At 33.2% G+C, this 21510-nt stretch overlaps 6 non-coding genes across 6 annotated transcripts; 3 read left to right on the top strand and 3 right to left on the bottom strand.

Moving 5' to 3' along the window:
* The first annotated feature begins 12219 nt into the window (after window positions 1–12219).
* Window positions 12220–12292, top strand: Trnat-ugu. The gene has a single exon. It is a non-coding gene; the product is annotated as a tRNA-Thr (tRNA).
* Window positions 12293–12989: 697 nt separating this feature from the next.
* Window positions 12990–13079, top strand: Trnay-gua. The gene is given in 2 exon segments: window positions 12990–13026; window positions 13044–13079. It is a non-coding gene; the product is annotated as a tRNA-Tyr (tRNA).
* A 1943-nt stretch (window positions 13080–15022) lies between these two features.
* Window positions 15023–15095, top strand: Trnat-ugu. The gene has a single exon. It is a non-coding gene; the product is annotated as a tRNA-Thr (tRNA).
* Window positions 15096–17269: 2174 nt separating this feature from the next.
* Window positions 17270–17342, bottom strand: Trnat-ugu. The gene has a single exon. It is a non-coding gene; the product is annotated as a tRNA-Thr (tRNA).
* Window positions 17343–18859: 1517 nt separating this feature from the next.
* On the bottom strand, window positions 18860–18949 carry Trnay-gua. Its single transcript is given in 2 exon segments — window positions 18860–18895; window positions 18913–18949. It is a non-coding gene; the product is annotated as a tRNA-Tyr (tRNA).
* A 1699-nt stretch (window positions 18950–20648) lies between these two features.
* Window positions 20649–20721, bottom strand: Trnat-ugu. Its single transcript has one exon. It is a non-coding gene; the product is annotated as a tRNA-Thr (tRNA).
* Window positions 20722–21510: the final 789 nt, after the last annotated feature.

The raw sequence follows: 21510 nt of genomic DNA, 5'->3' as shown, positions 1-21510 counted from the left end.
AAACCCTGAATACTTAGCACATACTCTGGAGTAGCGATTCATGATGAAACATAAACCTTTGATACTTGGCACATATTCTGGAGTAGCGATTCATGATGAAATATAAACCCTGAATACTTAGCACATACTCTGGAGTAGAGAATCATTATAAAATATATGTTCAGTTCTTACTATAATATTTTTGATGTATTGAATTCCGAAATAGATTATAATATAAACCAACGATATTGATCTTTGCCTTCGGTAAAATGATATTCATTCCTTTCAAACGAACACTAATAATTCATCATCATAACTCGACACGGTCCAGAAAGCACATACGCAAAGGTATGTATTTCGATTTATATGTATGCCATCAGTCTTGAAACCCCGTCTTCTGTCTGAGGTTTATGGTTATCGTCCAACCGGAAAGTACTTAAGCTTAGATGCCCCAAATAGATAATTTTCGTAGGACGGTCGACCTTGGAAGACCCTTAAAATATGATGCATTCCATTTAAAGTCAGCGGTCACAAAAAAAACATAAGCTGTTGTTACCCTTTTCGCTTTTCTTGACTTAGGCTACAAAGGTAACAGACGAAAGCTTGAGCCTGTCTTGATGCTTATGTATATCGTATATTGGTTGTCTTACAGGGGAATAAGTTCCTGCTTTTAGTGACGGCCTACTGAAAAATAGTTGAACAGTATTTCGCCTTTAGTAAAAATGGACAATTTGACGGTAGGATTAACCTGGTTGTCAAGCAAGCCTCCGTTTCTAAGCAGGAAATATAATAGTGTTTACAGACGAGAATCAAAATTAATTATTATATGCTTGAAGTGCGGACACAACCATAAACTTGTCATTTGAATCTTTAATAATGCTTTGACATCGGAATCAACAAATACAGACTTTTCATTTTTCATAAAAGCTTTCGTCGCTTATCGCTTGTAAAAATACGAAGATCACCATTTACGTATTGCATTTGCTCTTCTGTCAACATAATCTGAAATCATCATGTATACATATATAATCTTTAGCCTATCTCTGTTATTGATTTTACAGCAGATACTGCATCCTATCAGCGATACATTAACAACGACTCCCATAGCAACAGCGCCACAGCATGTTTAATGTTTAATATGTTAGAAAAAAATATTTCTATCCAAAGATTTAAGTGAGAATGTTTTTCTGTTAACGCCTTTTTGTTTTCGTCAGAATTTTATATTTTCACTATGAAGGTAGTACCAGTATTCTGACCTAGTACAGAGCGGATATCACTACCAACAAGACACGCCATAGAGACAAAAGGGATGATGTTTTCAACTGTTTTAATTATTGTTTCAATCTGGAGAGTGAAAGGTAGATATAATTTTGAATCATACTAAAATATTGTGTATTAACACTTAAACATTTTTGGCATGAAAAATTGTCCAATTACTTATTCACATTTAAAAAAAAAATTGATAATAAAAAAATAACGGATGCATGGTTGAATCAGTAGAATTGATTTCTATTGTTATATTTGGCAATGGGTTCTGTTAAAGTCTGTATATATTTTTTTCTATATTTTGAGGGTTTCTGCTGTCTTTTTTTAACTTTGAATGTAATATTTTTTTTTGTGTAATGTGTTTCAATTTTATTTTTTTTGTTCCTGTTTTTTATTCTTAATTCTATTGAGTCTACAATTTAGTTCATATTTAATCGATTCCTGCTGCAATTTTAACGGTTTCTGTTGTCACATCTTCCGCCTTTGTCTTCTTACTAAATTCTTTGTTAAGTGTGTACATTTTTCTTATTTATTTTGTGAGTTGCCGTTTTTGTCTTCTCACTTAACTCTTTGTTAAGTCTGAATATTTTCTATATTTTGTGCGTTTCCGCTGTTGTCTTCTTACTAATCTCTTTGTTAAGTCTGTTTATCTTTTTAAAATATTTTTTGCGTTTCCGCTGTGGTCTTCTCACAAATCTCTTTGTTCAGTCTGTTCATTTATTTAAAAAAAAAATTTTTTTTTGCGTTTCCGCTGTTGTCTTCTCACAAAAATCTTTAAGTCTGTATATATTTTTCTATATTTTGTGCGCTTCCGCTTATGTCTTCTCACAAAAATCTTTGTTAAGACAGTATATTTTTTCGCTATATTTGTGCGTTTCCGCTGTCGTCTTCTCACAAATTTCCAAAACACACATACGCACTCGCCACACGCATGCATGTCGCACGCACAGGAGGCCGTCCTTAAATGACCTTAGCTGTTAATAGGACGTTAAACAAAATAAACCAAACCAAACCAAACTCACAAATTTCTTTGTTAAACCTGTTTTTTTTTTGTTTTTTTTTTTGCGTTTCCGCTATTGTTTTCTCACGTATCTCTTGTTGAAGTGTATACTTTTTCTATATCTTGTGATTTGCAGCTTTTGTCTTTTTCAGTGATCTCTGGCTTAGTCTGCAGAATTCGTCTTTTATTCCCTCGATGTCTGCTATCTTTGAACTCTGATTTCAAATTTGTTTCTGTGTCTTTCTGTTTCTGATTTTGACTGAATGATATTTGATATCGATTTAGCTGTTGTCTTCTAACTACCATATATTTCGGTTTATTAATGATATCTAAAAAAAAGTATTTTTATTTTAATATTCACAGCAGCAGTCCCCGACATCCAAATCACCACCCCTTCAAGTGGTTATAGCTACATTAGTTTGACAGAATATGGATATATTTATCCGTCGGTACTGGACTGCCTCGCACACTTTACATTCCAGGTGAAAGCTTGTCATGATGTGCATGTGAGACTATGCAACACTGCCCCTGATGCCTCAGATAACTTTTTATACGAAATTGCTCTAGGTGGTTGGACAAATGTCAAGTCGAGAATAAGGACATCCTCTACCGAAATTTATAATTTGGAGACCAATATGGTGGATTGTAACGTCTACAAGAGTTTCTGGATATCATGGCAGAACAATGTCATATCGGCGGGAAGGGGCAACTCAGTCAATGTTGACACGTTATTGTCATTTTCTGATCAATACCCACAGCAAATACGATATATTGGAGTCGCGACAGGATATGGGGCCACGGGTGAATGGAAAATACCAAATAAGCGTAAGAATCTTAAATAGCATCATGCAAAAATGTATATCTTCGGTCTATATCTCTTATTTTAAATAATATATAAAACTGAATTCTCCAAATTGAATGGTAAAATACACGCATCATAAGATTTTTAATCTTGATATTATATGATTGTGTTATTACACACCTTTTCTGTAATCACTATTTTAAAGTAAATTTAATGTTTAAAATATATGTACAATCTCCATTATGTGGTTATGTATTCAAATAGATACCGAAAAGTTTTCCGTTTTATCCTTATAAAGATTATATATGTTGTTGTACAGAGATTGATGGGTGTTTTTATTGCGTTTAAGTGGTATCAACGCAAAGGGATACAGACAGATTATATATAGCGTATAAGTTGTATCCAATTGCGTTCATACCACCGTAAACGCAATAAAAACACAGTTCAATGCATTTTCTTGGCATGAAACAAATCGCTGAAAGGCCGTAGGAAGAAAAAAACAAGTTTAGATGTGTTGCGACGTTGGTAACCACGGCAGCTGGGGTTGCTAAGAAAATATTGCTCCAGTGAATCTACCTGTAATGTTACAAACAATAAATGAAACAACTCCACATTTTTGCTTAATGCCTTTTACATTTTAAATCAATTGATAGATTCACAATCCACAATTTTAGTTTCGGCTTCACTAAGGTAGTTAAGCACAGCGTGTATTGACATAGATTTAGTAGTGACTTGGTTGAACGTATTATTGAAACTGCACGTTCCATCAATTTGTTGCTAGCTTAGCTCGTGGAGAAATTAATTATGCGCCAATTTCCGCAATATTCGGTTTGGTTTTTGACAAAACACTCACTTGACGTTAGTTTTTTTTTTCAAATAGATCCACGGGTAACAGGAGAAAACGTTAAAATGCATTCATCAGACCTTTCAAAATTGCACCGTCTAGTTGTCGTTTTTAAAGTCACAAAGAGACGTCATGATAATGTTACCGATTCCCGCGCTTATTAAACCGGTGAGTCCTTTTCACTGCGTTTAAGATAATGTATCAGCAGGCAGAATGTACATAGCTTAAGAAGAGAGAGATGTAAACATAAATGTATTAAAAGACAGAAACATTTTGCATTTTTATATGTAATGAAATAAAAGAAATGTTGCACATGTATGTATTAACAGGGAATAAAACACTTTTTTTACTATTGCAGGTCCACCTTTACACTGCTATCAACATGTGTTATGGTCAGTAAAACCAGGGCTTCAAAACACAAACATGACAGCTAGCATCACGTGGTCGGTGAAAGCTAAGAATCTTGGAGAGTGCGCTGTGGCCTGTCAACAAAGTAATTCGTGTGTGTCCTTTGTTTATAACAACGGGAATCATGTGTGTCAAGGTCATGGGCTGGAGTTTCATAATATCACCGAAGGTCAAGGTCAGACACACAAAGGAAGTCACTACTTCACCACGGTGTAGATTTTAAAACAATTTTACTTGAGAAAAAGAAGACGTCCTGCAACTTTCATCAGCATTGTTTTCAACAAACACTGAATGGGTCTAAAATCAAGTATAAAGGTTTCCATATATGTTCGACCTGTAGACAAAGTTATCGTTTTACAAAGTCAAACGCACTGTCTGCCAATTGGACCTTTTTGTGACGTCACGAATACACGCATAACTGTTTTTGGCGAAAAATATAGTTCTTTGAAATCAGTTCGATTTAAATAGTTTAATTATTATCTTTCTATACTAGGATATTAATCTTCTATACCACAAATGTGTAGTGGAACGTCCTTAAACCAATCCCTCACGGTACATATATTTTGAACGGTTTAGAGAGTGTTCAGTTTGGAGAAGTGATCCAATTTGAACAGTCAGGATCCGAGGATAATGTTGGTAGAATGACGTTTTGTATCTCAAGCATTATTGATATAATGGAAGTGAATGAATACATAAAATGCATTATTGATAAAAAAAACAACTAATTAGTTAAGTTATATAACTGATTGAAAGCGTATGTCATTATTATATTTCATTCATCATTAAAGGAATGATTTTTGATTTTTGCAGCGGCATCGAAGTGTATTTACAATGGGGTAAGTACATATTGCTTGTAGCGCGAAAGTGCGACAAGATAATACACAGCTACAGAAACACACAAAAAAGAGGGTCGATATATAGGGGAAAACACTAGATTGATATATGATGTAGTGCAATATGCAGAAGAATATGATATTCCTGGTATGTTTTTAATGATTGATTTTGAAAAAAGCATTTGATTCTGTGTCCTGGTCATTTATTGAAAAAGTATTTTTTTTGGTTTCGGTAATAGTATAATAAATTGGATAAAAACTTTACATAATAATGCTAGTGCTACTATTAATCAGGGAGGGAATCTGTCTTCATTTTTTCAAATAAAAAGGGGCTGTCGTCAAGGGGACCCGATTGCCCCATATTTATTTATTCTTTGTGCTGAAATTGTAGCTATTAACCTCAGAATTAATCCGAAAATTAAGGGTATTAATGTTGATAACTGTCCTATACTTCTGTCACAATATGCAGATGATACTTCACTTGCACTTGATGACACAGAAAGATCACTACAGGAAGCTATTACTGAACCTAATTTTTATGCTACTATATCGGCATTAAAAATAAATATTTCAAAAACTCAAGTTGTTTGGATTGGCAATAAAAAATTTAGCTCAGATAAATTTCTTCCAGAACTGGAGTTGCAATGGGGCAGGGAAAACTTTACACTTCTTGGCATTGAATTTTATACACGAGATACCTAAACTGAACTTTGATAAAAAAAAACTTACAAAACTTAAATCACTTATTAGATCATGGAATAGGAGAATATTGACACCAATTGGTAAAATAAACATAATAAAATCAATTTTGGTCTCACAATTTAATCATTTATTTATTTCACTGCCAAACCCCGAGAAAAGTTTCTTTGTATATTAAACTCTATGCTATATGCATTCTTATGGAATAGTAAAGTGGATGAAGTGAAAAGAGAAGTAGTTGTTCTAGAATATATTAATGGTGGGTTAAACATGATTAATATAAGAACTTTTATAGCCTCACTCAAATTAGGTTGTATTAGAAGATTATTTCAAAGTACATCTTAATGGCAATCTATTTTTAAAACATATGTTAACGTAGACATGTTGGCAAATTGTGGCTCAGACTATATAAAGTTATGTGAAAGTAAATGCAAAAACAAGTTTTGGATTGATGTTTTGAAAGCTTGTAAAAAACTAAATTTGGCAAATGAAGTAAATATAAACAAAATTGAAACATACCTAAAGACCCCTTTATGGTTTAATGACAAAATTATTATTGATAGAAAGTCAATTTTCATTAAAGACTGGTATAAACAGCGAGTAGTTAATATATGTGACCTATTCAAAGACTATAACTCAGGTACATTTTATACATTTCATGAGTTTACTGAAATCTATCAAATACAGACTAATTTTCTTCAATATCACAGTGTTCTCTCTGCAGTGAAACATTTCAACTCTAATCTAGATTTTTCTAAATTGAAATTAACATGTCCCTTTATTCCTGTCAACATGGAACCATTCTTTTAACAGTCTGAAGGTTCCAAACATTGTTATAGTATCCTGTTAAAAAATAATGTAATTCCGTCAGGTCAGAATAAATGGAATAGAGTCTTTGATTTTAGTAACTTCTCTTGGCAACAGATATTTAAGCTTCCTTTTACTATAACTATCAACACAAAATTTCAGTGGTTCCAGTACAGAATAAATCACCATATTCTAACAACAAATTCATTCTTATTTAAAATTCGATTAGGTATATCTCTCATGTGTACTATTTGCAATTCCGATATTGAAACCATTATCCATATTTTATGGGAATGTCAAGAGGTCCAGAAACTTCTTCTGAGTTTTGAAAATCTTTTAGATGCACTCATTATTCCTTTTGATTTTAGTAAAGAATCTTATCGTTTTGGATTCCTTACACAGAATGTGAATGGTAAAATTGATAATGAAATACTTATAATAATTAAACACTATATATATAAAGTGTGTTGTCTTCATAACTCCTTAAATATAAGTGCATTGGTTAACTTAATCAAGGACTACCATTATATACAAAAAGTTATAGCGAATACAAAAGGAGATACTTATAGGGAAAAGTTTAACTAGAAATGGGAAAAAACTTATTGCTTTGTAGTTGTCTCCTGGGTGTTGAAATATGTTTGACTCTGTATTTTTCTTGTAAAAATTATTTATTCATAATTTCATAACATTGTGATTTGAGTTCTGAAACCAATAGTCCATCCCCTCTCTCTGTCTGTCTCTATCTCTCTATCTTTCTGTCTATCTCTATCTCTATCTCTATCTCTATCTCTGTCTCTGTCTCTCCTTGTGCATATACCTTAGTTATTTGTCTAAATCTGGAATTGTAGGTTTTTACCTTTTTCTTTTGTTTTGTGTTTATCCCTATTCCCAACTAAGTTGATTGTTTTTTCCTCTTTTTTCCCGGTGGGTGTATAGGTATAGTATGTAAGTCTAAGTAAGGATGAGTGTGAGCGTGTATAGATGATGGGTGTAGAGTGATGTGTTAAATATATATCTGCAATGAAACAAATGTATATACTTTAATCTTATATAATATGAAATCAATTGAACTGATAATAATTGATGATGGTATGTCTGATTAATTGATGATGGTGTTCAGTGCATATAAAGATGGTTTAAAGTTTTAATGTGATATTTGATTTTCTGGTACATGATGCTAGTAGTTGATTGGATGATGATGATGTAATATGTTGTTGATGAGTTGATATGATGATGATGATGATGATGATGATGAGTTGATATGATTATGAGTTGTTGATGATGATGATGATGATGATGATGATGATGATGATGATGATGATGTAATATGATTGTTGATGATGATGATGATTGATGATGATGATGATGATGATGATGATCTGATAAAATTGGAAAAATAAAAAAAAATGATGACATTTGTTTAAAGGAAAACAATCACTTAATACACACGGTAGAAACAACGGTTAGGTTAATAGGACAGCCAAAATAATTGGAAAACTAGATGGCGCTGCAGTGGTGTCATTGACGACAAACAGTAAACAAAATAGTTCGTAAAGAACACATTGCTATCAACATGTTTTACAACATTTATTAAAACATTTAGACAGTACCTTTTAATTTTGAGAATTGACACTTCATCATTGATTTTATATTTCTTTCATCATATTGCATAAAATCATAATTTATTACCGCGCAGTTATTATAAGGCCACTCGATGTCGATGCGCAAGCCTAATCACCGTACGTAATTATCGAACTTTAATAACATTGGACTTGATAAGCTTCATCTAGTGAAAATGCAACGCAAGTATGATGTGATATTTCGCAATTCTGTCATCGGCACTGACATGCATCCGCCTGCCACTTAACCTCTGTGCTTAATAATTGAGCACAACTAAGGATGTTTTTTTTTCATTCCATACTAGAATGATTTCACAACTAAAGATAAGTATACACATCCACTTTTTTAAAACATTAACCAGTTCCTTCAGACATCAATCGTGCATTTCAAAATGAAGTCTTGTCTACGCATTAGTTTCCTTATCTTATGCAAATTTGTCCGCAAAAATAACCCGTTCGGGGCCTCATGCAATTTAGATGCTAAACTCCGGCTTTCTAGCCCTATAGAAAACACACTTCACCGCTTCGATGACCCATGGTTATTTGCATGGTTTCATCTTGTCCGTTTTGATTAGTACAAAATTAAATCATAATATTCCCCTAGTTGCAGGTGTTATGTACTAATTCGGTCCTGCTTTGATTCACTTTGTTGTGTATCTCAGTGCTCTCTGCCGACCATTGGGCCTGTTTAATCAACTTTTCGTAACTTAAGGGAGTTTTTCAACTTATTCTTTATTTTTTTTTAATTCAAGGAAGGTTCCGAAATTAAAATTCTATTAAAGCTACTTATGGTAATTTTGTGTTAAGAAATTTCCTTAAATTAAGCAACGTCGATGAATCCGGGGTGAAGTATTAAAAATGTAAGCAAAATATTTATGCTTAATTCTGAATAGTATCTTTTTAATTTTCTCTGCAGGCACTTTTCATGTATCCTATCAACCGTGACATTATTCAATTAGTTTATGTTAATACTCGGCGTGTTATCTTTCATATTGTATATTCCACTTAAATTCAGTAGTTTAAAATTTGTATTGTATATCAGTATTTTTCTATACATTATATTGAATATCTATTTCGATCATTTTTCTTGTGAATTTTTTTTCATTTTTATTGCATACTTCAGCATTTATATTAGGTATATCATAATTGTATTGTATAACGTTATTTGTATTCTACATTTTTAATTACTATTTTATCCATTTTCAATGTGAAAAGTATGAATGAATCGTGTGGAAGATGTGTTAGTGTGATATTTGTTTGTTCTGTGTTGCATAAATAAATCTACTGTTTCGTTAAACTTACACGTTATCGAGTTCTCTTTCCCTAAATGGGGATCATCCTCGCTTATCTCCGATTTCAATTCGTCGCCAGAAAGTTAAACTCAGTGAAACCGACCAGATCAGAGTTGCTGGGCATTAACTTATTTCTTTGGTCTAAGCCTATATATTTTACGCATGTTTTGCCGAAAACAACATGTAGCTTAACAAACAAATGCCAACAGGAAGACCAATGGATTGCCATGATCGTATTAACAATTGGTTACTTCTGTTCAATTGCATCAGAATAGTGTTTCAAATGATTGTAAAATATCACTGGATTTGCTTTTGATATAAATCGCAATAGAAAATCACTGTCCAAATACATATTTTTTTATTTACGATGTTGATTGCCAATGACGTAATGCTTTGTGGTATGTTGGTTTACAAAGATAAAACATAAAGCCAAGAGGGATTAGCTAATCTATGTGATCGATTAATAAATGTGAACATGACAATGATACTTGGTAATGATACCAAGTGTACTTTGACATGGAATATTGTTTAATCACGTGGTTCAATGCGATTTAAATGGCGAACACTTAAAAGCCGTTTCACGATGTCCCGGAAAGGATAACACACCAGAAGTAATTCACTTTCTTTTTTTTTTAGATATACAAATATCTTTCAATTTTGGTTTATAGCCTTACACAACTTAACCGATATTGTGAAAAGAACACACTTTGACACAAAACAGGTCCATTCATCATAATAATAGCGTTTCTGTTGTGATAGATACAAGCAACGTGGTTGTAGTATAATTGTATTTACTTTACTCTCGTTAGTTATTTTTACAACCTCTCATTGTGCAACCTCTACAACCTCTTTTATGCATACAATGTATAAATATTGTCTGTCTTTGAGCATTCAGACAGGACTCATGATAGACACAAATTCAAATGTAATTATTACGTTTGTCATCAATACAACTTTATCAAAGCTAATAAATTACGAAGTCGAGGCGTCGGTAAAAGATTATTTGGAAGTAATATCGAAATAATGTTAAATCTCCATATATGTTGACCCTACCTTTAACAGTAATAATTACGTTTATCAACAATACAGCTTTATCGAATCTGATAAAGAACGAAATCAAAGTTCATTAGCATTGGTAAAAGACTGTATGGAAATAATATCGAAAATGACTGACGCCATTGTCTCTGTTGTTTCAATGTACATGTACGTTGTGTATATACTAAATGTATACGAGACATAGTGTTGAAATGGAAGATCTCAACAAAAAGACATCGATTTCTATCTATTGTGAAGTACCCTGCGGGTAACAGCTGTTCGATAATTAAAGTGATATGAATGCTATTAAAAATCAGCTGTATCGCCTCCATAGCTCAGTGGTTAGAGCACTGGTCTTGTAAACGTGAGTTCGATCCTCACTGGAGGCTTGAAAACATCGTTTTAAACGAATATCTGTTGATTTTTTTTTTATTATTATTGATGAACTACCCACGTAGACTTGTTATTGTAAAATCCTCCAAGCTTACACGTGTCAAAAATATAACCTTCCTATGGTACACAAGCAAAATTTTGTCAACAAATATTTAGGTCCAATACCAGTTTCGGATTGCGGAAATATGTCACTCAAAATTAAAATTTAAAAACGTCATGCCGTCATCCAATACGAAGATCATACTTCAGACATGTTTAGTAATTAAAATAAATTATCAATAAGTTTTTTCGTTCTGTTTTTAGCCATCAAATGACAATTGTGATTGTAATACGAGGGATGATTGATATGTTGTGAGCGTCATATTGAAGGATTTTAATTTTGCCGGACACACTGTATTACTTTTCAACGTAATCTCCTTCAGTATCTATATACTTTCCAGCGGTGTTTAAGGGCCTCGATGCCACTTTTATATAACTCCTTTTCTTGGCTGTTCAGAAAGTCATCCACTGCATGTATGACGTCATCAATGGACTGACTGAAAGTGGGTGCCTGAAATAGCAGTTTTTGAAATAGATGAAAGTCTGATAGAGCGAGATCAGGTGAATAAGGCGGATGCTCAATCAATTTAAAGCCACAATCGTGAATGGCAGCCATGGCAATGACATACTTGTGAACAGCATTGTCCTGGTGGAATAACACACCTATAGTGAGCTTTCCGCGGCGCTTAAGCTTAATATTTTCCCGTCATTGCCTCAGAACTGAAGCATAGTATGTGCCATTGATTGGTTGTCCCTTTTAGAGATAATATATCAGCAGAATACCATCTGCATCCCAGAAAACCGAGGTCATAACCGTCCCAGCTGATGGAATAGTCTTTGCCTTCTTTGGCGGGGGAGAGCCAGGGTGCTGCCATTGTTTCGATTATTGTTTGGCCTCTGGTGTAAAATGATGGACCAATGTTTCACCCATCCCTGAAGAAAGTTGGAAGGATCTTCATAAGACATGTTACGATTAGCATGCTTTAATATGCGCTTGGTGTGCTTCTGATCAACTGTCCGAAGTCTTAGTACCCATCGGGCCGAAAGATTTCCCATTGCAAGCTCCTCGGTCATAATGGAATGTATGCTTTCCTGTGAAATACCAACTCTTCTGGCTATATATTTTCTGTGACACGTCTGTCAGTCATAACAATAGCATTGTTTACTCATTTATTCTTATATCAAGATAACACAACATATATCGCCTCCATAGCTCAGTGGTTAGAGCACTGGTCTTGTAAACCAGGGGTCGTGAGTTCGATCCTCACTGGAGGCTTAAAGTGCAGTTTTCATCCTTGAAGGGTTGAAACGCTCGATTCATTTTAGAGATTGTAATTGAACATAATAAAGGATACGGCGTTCACCTTTAACTTATCCAATAGGATAAACAGCACATAAACACATGAATGTATTTCACAGCGACAGAGGTATCGCACCATTTAATCAAATCAAATAGCATTTGTCAAACAAATATTGACCATTTCTTCTGGGGTTGCAAAATTGACAGGCCTTCCAGGACGGGAGTCATCCTCAAGGCTCTTTAGGCCGCGCTTAAATTCCGCAACCCATCTTTTCACTGCAGCATATGCAAGGGCATCTTTCCCCAAAGTGTTACTACCATATCATTATGGATATCCTTGTTAACCTTTTTTTATGCAAATCACTGCTCTTTTAACCGATTTTAATAACGTTGTATTCTAAACAATTATAATTAAATCCGGTGTAAATAATTCACAGTAGACAATTTTCACAACTAATTTTGCTTTTTCATCCAGAAGTATGAATGCGCATTATATCTCACTATTTAATTCGATATCTATGAATAGAATTAGGTAAATATATCCGATTTTTCGATCTTCGTTAAATAGATCAATACCTAAATGCCAACTTCCTGATTCCTTATACAGTCCACTCCCAATGCATCTTAAGAGTCCATAGATGTTTAGAAAATGTTTTATTAAGGATGTATGTCACCCGTGATAGCTCAGTTGGTAGAGCGGAGGACTGTAGTGGTTAACCTAATAGCTATCCTTAGGTCGCTGGTTCGACTCCGGCTCGCGGGATTGTTTTGTTTTTAGATTAGATAGAATGTTGACTTTCAGTGCAGAATCTCAGATCTAAGCATATGCTTTTTACTGTTATCCAATTCTCGATCCATTATTTTAAAAATAGAACAAAAAAACATATATTTATTCGTGTCCACTTTCCTTAAGAATGGTATAAAAATCTAGTACGAATAGGTGAATCAGAAACATTTGCGGAATTTATAAGATATGAAGTGTAGTTTTGTGTAGACGACTTTCCATATGTGTTTTTGAAAAATAATTTTAATTTGTGTATTTACACTCAACGTGGAACTCGAACGCTATTGTGGTGATACATGAATCTCGTATCAAATTGATATAACTTTAATTTATAAAACCTTTGTGACTCGAAACTTCTTTTACCAATCTAAATTACTTTTCAAATACTGATTTTTTCATGGTGAAGATCTATCTTAAAAGATGTAAAGATTTTCTTGTACATATTTTAAGATTAAAATACTTGATAATAGAGATTAGTTCATGTATACATCACCAGGATTCCCACACAGGCTACCTGATAATTGACATGAACACGTTCCTAAGTTTATAATGCTAATCAGTTTGTGTTCACCATACAATGTACACGTGTTACTAAAATCTCAAGACATCTACACGTGAATGTTATCTAGACCAGCTGTTAGGATGATATCAGTTGAAAGTGTGTCATTATTGATTAAATATAGTATACTGTGTATATAAATGCACTAGATACACAGACAATGATATACATGAAATCAATTTGAAAAAAAACCCAAACAAACAAAAAACATGAGACGAGAGACAGGCTTTGTCAGATTCGTAATATCAAAAACCATATGTTCTCCACACAAAAGGATAGCATTGAAACTTTTTAACGATGTCTTCCTTTTCCTATATTTTTCATCTTCAAAAACAAACCCATCCAAATCGTTGAAGATAGCCATCTGAAATGTAAAATTCAGTATTAAAACATGAGACGAGAGACAGGTTTGTAAAATCTTTAACACGAGGTCAGTACTTTCATACACCAATAAGTATTCTATTTAAACTTAAATATCAGATAAGGATTGCCCCTATTTTCAACACAAACGATATATTATTTACAACTGGTAAGTATGTAATAAATGTTATAGATGATATCACTTCAAGAGACCAACCAACCAATTGTTTTCCCATAGACCTTAGTGTTAACGTTTTGGATTATTTCATTCAAATTCTTGAATTGAATATGACGATTATGGTTTATAACAAAAGTTTAGGGTCTGATATAACACTTAACCAAACAAAAAAGTTGGGTCCTTCAGCTCAAATTTTCTCCAGGGTAGCCATTTTGAAAATAGGTGAATTTCGCAGTAAAAATTCTCAAAAATCTTAAATGTTTACCTGTTTACTATTATTACGTGAACTTTTGGGAAAAAAACCAATCGGACTTGAGAAATTTATATCAACATTTCTTATTGATAGTTACCTATCAGGCTACATATCTATTTTCTCACTTCATAACATACTGGCCAATCAGTGGCTGCCAGACATTTTATCCTTGGCTCAACGTTCTATACACAAGGGCTGTTTCAAAAATATATTTTTTCAATTGGTTGGTTGTTCCCTATAACAGCTGATCTAGATATAACACAGGTGTCAGTGTCCATATCGGATTTTTATCACACTGGTGAGTTGTGAACACTGATTAACCTCACTAAACCATTGTACCTATTATTATGTACACATTTCTAAATTGATGAAATTAATGAGATAATATTCCCTTTGCTACATTGTATATTATTCATCTTCGCGAGCATACCATTACTAACCATTACGTCATGGAAGATAGACATCGCAAATGAGAAATTCAATATTTGGACAGTGATTTCTATGAAATACAAAGCCTCGGGTCACAGATGTTTACTCATTTATTCTTATATCAAGATAACACAACATATATCGCCTCCATAGCTCAGTGGTTAGAGCACTGGTCTTGTAAACCAGGGGTCGTGAGTTCGATCCTCACTGGAGGCTTAAAGTGCAGTTTTCATCCTTGAAGGGTTGAAACGCTCGATTCATTTTAGAGATTGTAATTGAACATAATAAAGGATACGGCGTTCACCTTTAACTTATCCAATAGGATAAACAGCACATAAACACATGAATGTATTTCACAGCGACAGAGGTATCGCACCATTTAATCAAATCAAATAGCATTTGTCAAACATTAAGACAATTTAATTAATACTATCCGTTCCATCAAACTATCAAAAGGCCATTAGATTCCAACAAACTAAATGTACTCACATTTTAATGATTTTCACACATTCTTAATAAAACATTTTCTAAACATTCGTTAACTTTTAAGAATGCTCGGGTATACGGACTTTATAAGGGATCAGGAAGTTGGCATTCAGGTATTGATTTATTTAACTAAATCAACAAATAAAGTATTTTTACCTAATTGTATTCACAGATACTAAATAAAATAATGAAACCGAATAATGAGTTGTGAAAGGCTTCAATAACAGTGACTGGAACACTAGCGTCTAGACATGAGTCTCACGCTTTACATTCAGGACGGAACAGTGAAAACTAAACTAAAAATCGATAAAATAGGGATTATATAACAGAAGGCAAAATAGATGGAACATTTTTAAGAAAAATACATGTAGGTGTTCCGGAAAGTATCTTCCTCTTCACTGATTTATTTTCATTATGTTCAATTACAATCCCTAAAATGAAAGGAGCGTTTTTCAAGGATGAAAAATGCACTTTAAGCCTCCAGTGAGGATCGAACTCACGACCCCTGGTCTAACCACTGAGCTATGGAGGCGATATATATTGTGTTATCTTGATATAAGTATAAATGAGGAAACATCTGTGATCCGAGGCTGTGTATTTGATAGAAATCATTGTTCAAATATTGAGGGTTTTTTTTTCATTTGAGATGTCTATCTTCAATGACGTAATGGTTTGTAAAGGTATGCTTGCGAAGATGAATGATATACAATTTAGCAAAGATACTTTTATCTCATTCATTTCATTGATTAAGAAATAAGTACATGATGATATGATCAGTGTTCACATCTCACCAGTGTGATAAAACTCCGATATGGACACTGACACGAGTGTATACCTAGATCAGCTGTTGAAGTGATATCATCTACAATGTATAACACTTATTCTATACTTACCAGTTTAAATAATATATATATTGTGTTGAAAGTAGTGACAAACCCTATCTGATGTTTAAGTTGAAATAGAATACTTATTGGTGTGTGTAGGTACTGACCTCGTGGTCTAAGATTTTATGAATCTGCCAAACAAGTCTCTGGTCTCATGTTTTAATACTGACTTTTACAATTCAGATGACTACCTTCAACGACGTAATAATTTGGATGTGTTCGTTTTTAAACATGAAAAATATAGTTAAAAGAAGATATCGTTGAAATTGTTCAATGTTATCCTTTTGTGTGGAGAACATATAATTAAGTGTTTGAAATAGTGACGTTGTCTAATGTTTTAAGTTTGAATGGAACACTAGTTAGTGTGGGATGTTACGAATCTGACAAAACCTGTCTCTCGTCTCATTTTCTTCAATCGATTTTACGCATTTCATTTTCTGTGAAAGTACATTTTCATACTTGCATGCTACAAAGGATATTGATTTGTCCGAGTGCCTTCATATTACAATAAACGCTATCAAACATATATTGAAGCATATTATATTTTCATAGCCTTCGTAACGTAAAATTGTTATGTTTTTGAAAACCTGTTTACTCACAGTAATCCTTGCACAATCATATGATACAAATATGGACGTAAACAACTAGCTCTATTTCAGATAAAACAAAACTGGGATAGAGAGATATATAGAAATCTCACACTGATACACAGATACGAAATAAAATAATGAGACCGAATTATGAGTTGTGAAAGCTTCAATGACAGTGAGGGGAACACTAGCGTCTATACATGAGTCTCACGCTTTACATTCAGGACGGAACAGTGAAAACTAAACTAAAAAACGATAAAATAGGGACAAAATAACAGAAGGCAAAATAGATGGAACATCTTTAAGAAAAATACATGTAGGTGTTCCGTAAAGTATCTTCCTCTTCACTGACTTACTTTCCTGATATTCAATTACAATCCCTAAAATGAAAGGAGCGTTTCAACCGTTCAAGGATAAAAACTGAACTTTAAGCCTCCAGTGAGGATCGAACTCACGACCCCTGGTTTACAAGACCAGTGCTCTAACCACTGAGCTATGGAGGCGATATATATTGTATTATCTTGATATAACTATAAATCAGTAAACATCTGTGACCCGAGGCTGTGTATTTGACTGAAATCACTGTACAAATATTGAGTTTTTTTTCATTTGCGATGTCTATCTTCAATGACGTAATGGTTTGTTATGGTATGCTTGCGAAGATGAATGATATACATTGCAGAAAGGGGAATATTATCTCATTAATTTCATCAATTTAGAAATGTGTACAAAATAATAGGTACAATGGTTTATATAGTGAGGTTAATCAGAGCTCACAACTCAGTGTGGTTAAAATCCGATATGGACACTGACACGAGTGTATACCTAGATCAGCTGTTGGAGTGATATCATCTATAACATTTATTATATACGTACCAGTTGTAAATAATATATCGTTTGTGTTGAAAGTAGTGACAAACCCTATCTGATGTTTAAGTTGAAATACAATACTTATTAGTGTGTGTAAGTACTTAGCTCGTGGTCAAAGATTTTACGAAGCTGTTTCTCGTCTCGTGTTTTAATACTGACTTTTACTTTCAGATGGCTTTCTTCAATGGCGTAATAATTTGGGCGAGTTCGTCTTTGAAGATGAAAAATATAGGGAAATGAAGGTATCGTTCAATTTTTTTCAATGTAACCTTTTGTGTGGAGAACATATTATCAAGTATTTGAAAAAGTAAAGTTGTCTAATGTCTAATATTTGAATGGAACACTGATTACTTTTTGATATTACGAATCTGACAAAAACTGTCTCTCGTCTTATGTTTTTTTTTTTTAATTTTCAAATTGATTTTATGTATATCATTTTTTGTGTGGCTGGTGCATATGTATACACTGTATATTATATTTAATCAATAATGACACACTTTAAACCGATATCATCCTAACAGCTGGTCTAGATAACATTCACGTGTAGATATCTCGAGATTTCAGTCACACATATACATTGTATGGTGAACACAAACTTATCAGCACTATAAACTATTGTACGTGTTTATGTCGATAAGCATGTAGCCGGTGTGGGAATCATGGTGACGTATACATTAACTAATCTCTATTATCAAGTATTTTTATCTTTAAAAGATGTACAAGAAAATATTTACGTCTTCTAAAATAGATATTCACCATGAAAAAATCAGTAATTGAAAAGTAATTCATATTGGTAAAAGAAGTTTCGAGTCACAAAAGTTTTATAAATTAAAGTTATACCAATTTGATACGAGATTCATGTATCGCCACCATAGCGTTCGAGTTCCACGTTGAGTGTAAATACACAAATTAGAATTATTTTTCAAAAACACACATGGAAAGTCGTCTACACAAAACTACACTTCATATCTTATCAATTCAGCAGATGTTTCTGATTCAACTATTCGTATTAGATTTTTTATACAATGTATCATTTTTTTCTATTTTCAAAATAATGGAACTAGAATTGCTTAACCAGTAAAAAGTATATGCTTAGATAAGAAAATCCACACTGAAAGTCAACGTTCTAGTTAATCTAAAAACAAAACAATCCCGCGAGCCGGAGTCGAACCAGCGACCTAAGGATAGCTATTAGGTTAACCACTACAGTCCTCCGCTCTACCAACTGAGCTATCACGGGTGAAATACATCATTAATAAAACATTTTCTAAACATTCATTGACTCTTAAGAGGCCTTGGACATGGACTGTATGAGGGATCAGGAAGTTGGCATTCAGGTATAGATCTATTTAAGAAAGATAGAAAACTCAGGTATTTCAACTGATTTCATTGATATATTTCATTGATATATATCGAATTACATAATGAGATAGGATGCGCATTTTTCGCATTTATACTTCTTGATACAAAATTAGATTGATTGAAAATGTTGTCTACTTTATTTTATTAAGACAGGATTTAATGATAATTGTTTAGTATACAACGTTATTAATCACGTGGGTATACAATAATTTGTGTTGCCCGTAAGTTATTGTTCAGTTAGTTAGTTAAAAAATATATATATAAGCCTCACAGTGTCGGCCATCACCGCTGCCTTTCAATCAGTCGATCCGGGTTCGAGTACCTTTTGGGGAATCTGATTGAGGTTTACACGTATCTTTTTATTTTGGTATTATCCTCTCCGATCTAATGATGATTTCATTTTTGTTACATTTTTGTTTTAATGATTTATACTAACGTATTTGCGCATGTTTCAAATAAACAGATTACGTATAAGGCGCTTAAAAACGACTATTAATATAGAAGTTATAATTGTTTTAATCATTGTCGGTAACAGTACACATTGTATGTGTTCAGATAAGCGTGCGGTATGATGCAAAACTTCTTAATTATACGAAACAAAGTGTTAGGGGTTTTATCACGAAGTCTGTGATGAACTTTCAATGGGATGTATTTAATACAGATCTCAATAAGGAGTTAACCGAGTGGTCACAGCACAGCACATGTATGAACTTATACTGAAAGAAAGCAACTTATTCAATGGCAATGGTATAATCGAAATAAAAATCTCGCGAGTCGAATGATAATCTACAAAAACCGCTACACGTCACAGAAAATAATTGCTGTCCACAAATACATTTTCATTCTAGAACTCTACATAGATTATATAACTGACCTATCGCTTTCATACTATCATTAACCCGATCAAACATCTATTGAAGCATATCAAATTTTCATAGCCTTCGTAACGTAAAATTGTTATGTTTTTGAAAACCTGTTTACAAACAGGAATCCTTACGCAATAATATGATACAAATATGGACGTAAACAAATAGCTCTATTTCAGATAAAACAAAACTGGGATAGAGAGATATATAGAAATCTCACTGCATATCAAACTTTCACGGTACCACACATCCTTAATAAAACATTTTCTAAACATTCGTTGACTTTTAAGAATGCTCGGGTATGGACTTTATAAGGGATCAGGAAGTTGGCATTCAGTTATTGATTTATTTAACTAAATCAACAAATAAAGTATTTTTACCTAATTTTATTCACAGATACATGTAATTAATAAAATAATGAGACCGAATAATGAGTTGTGAAAGGCTTCAATGACAACGACTGGAACACTAGCGTCTAGACATGAGTCTCACGCTTTACATTCAGGACGGAACAGTGAAAACTAAACTAAAAATCGATAAAATACGGATTATATAGCAGAAGACAAAATAGATGGAACATCTTCAAGAAAAATACATGTAGGTGTTCCGTAAAGTATCTTAATCTTCAATGACTTATTTTCCTTATGTTCAATTACAATCCCTAAAATGAAAGGAGCGTTTCAACCCTTCCAGGATGAAAACTGCACTTTAAGCCTCCAGTGAGGATCGAACTCACGACCCCTGGTTTACAAGACCAGTGCTCTAACCACTGAGCTATGGAGGCGATATATGTTGTGTTATCATATAACACTTATAAGTCTTATAAGTATAAATGTGTAAACGAGGCTGTGTATTTTATAGAAATCATTGTTCAAATATTGAGGTTTTTTTTTTTCATTTGCGATGTCTATCTTCGATGACGTAATGGTTTGTAAATGTATGCTTGCGAAGATGAATAATATACAATTTACCAAACATACGTTTATCTCATTCATTTCATCGATTAAAAAAATGTGTACATGATGATATGTACAATGGTTTATATAGTGAAGTGAATAAGAGTTTTCATCTCACCTGTGTGATTAATATCCGATATAGACACTTACACCTGTGGTATACCTAGATCAGCTGTTGGGCTGATATCATCTATACCATTTATTATATACGTACTAGTTGTACATAATATATCTTTTGTGTTGAAAGTAGTGGCAAACCCTATTTGATGTTTAAGTTGAAATATAATACTTATTGGTGTGTGTAAGTACTGAGCTCGTGGTCAAAGATTTTACGAACTTGTCTCTCGTCTCATGTTTTAATACTGACTTCTACATTTCAGATGGCTATCTTCAATGGCGTAATAATTTGGATGAGTTCGTCTTGGAAGATGAAAAATATAGGAAAAAGAAGATATCGTTCATTTTTTTCAACATAATCCTTTTGTGTGGAGAACATATTATTAAGTATTTGAAATAGTGACGTGGTCTAATGTCTAATATTTGACTTGAACACTGATTGGTTTTGAATCGATGCAGAACAATGATTGAGTAATATTTGGGATATGAAATCGTACATT

This window comes from Pecten maximus, chromosome 18 (genome assembly GCF_902652985.1).
Source record: "Pecten maximus chromosome 18, xPecMax1.1, whole genome shotgun sequence".
Taxonomy (NCBI): Eukaryota; Metazoa; Mollusca; class Bivalvia; order Pectinida; family Pectinidae; genus Pecten; species Pecten maximus.
The sequence above is the reverse complement of the archived record's forward strand: the minus strand, read 5'-3'. Positions and strand labels throughout refer to the sequence as shown.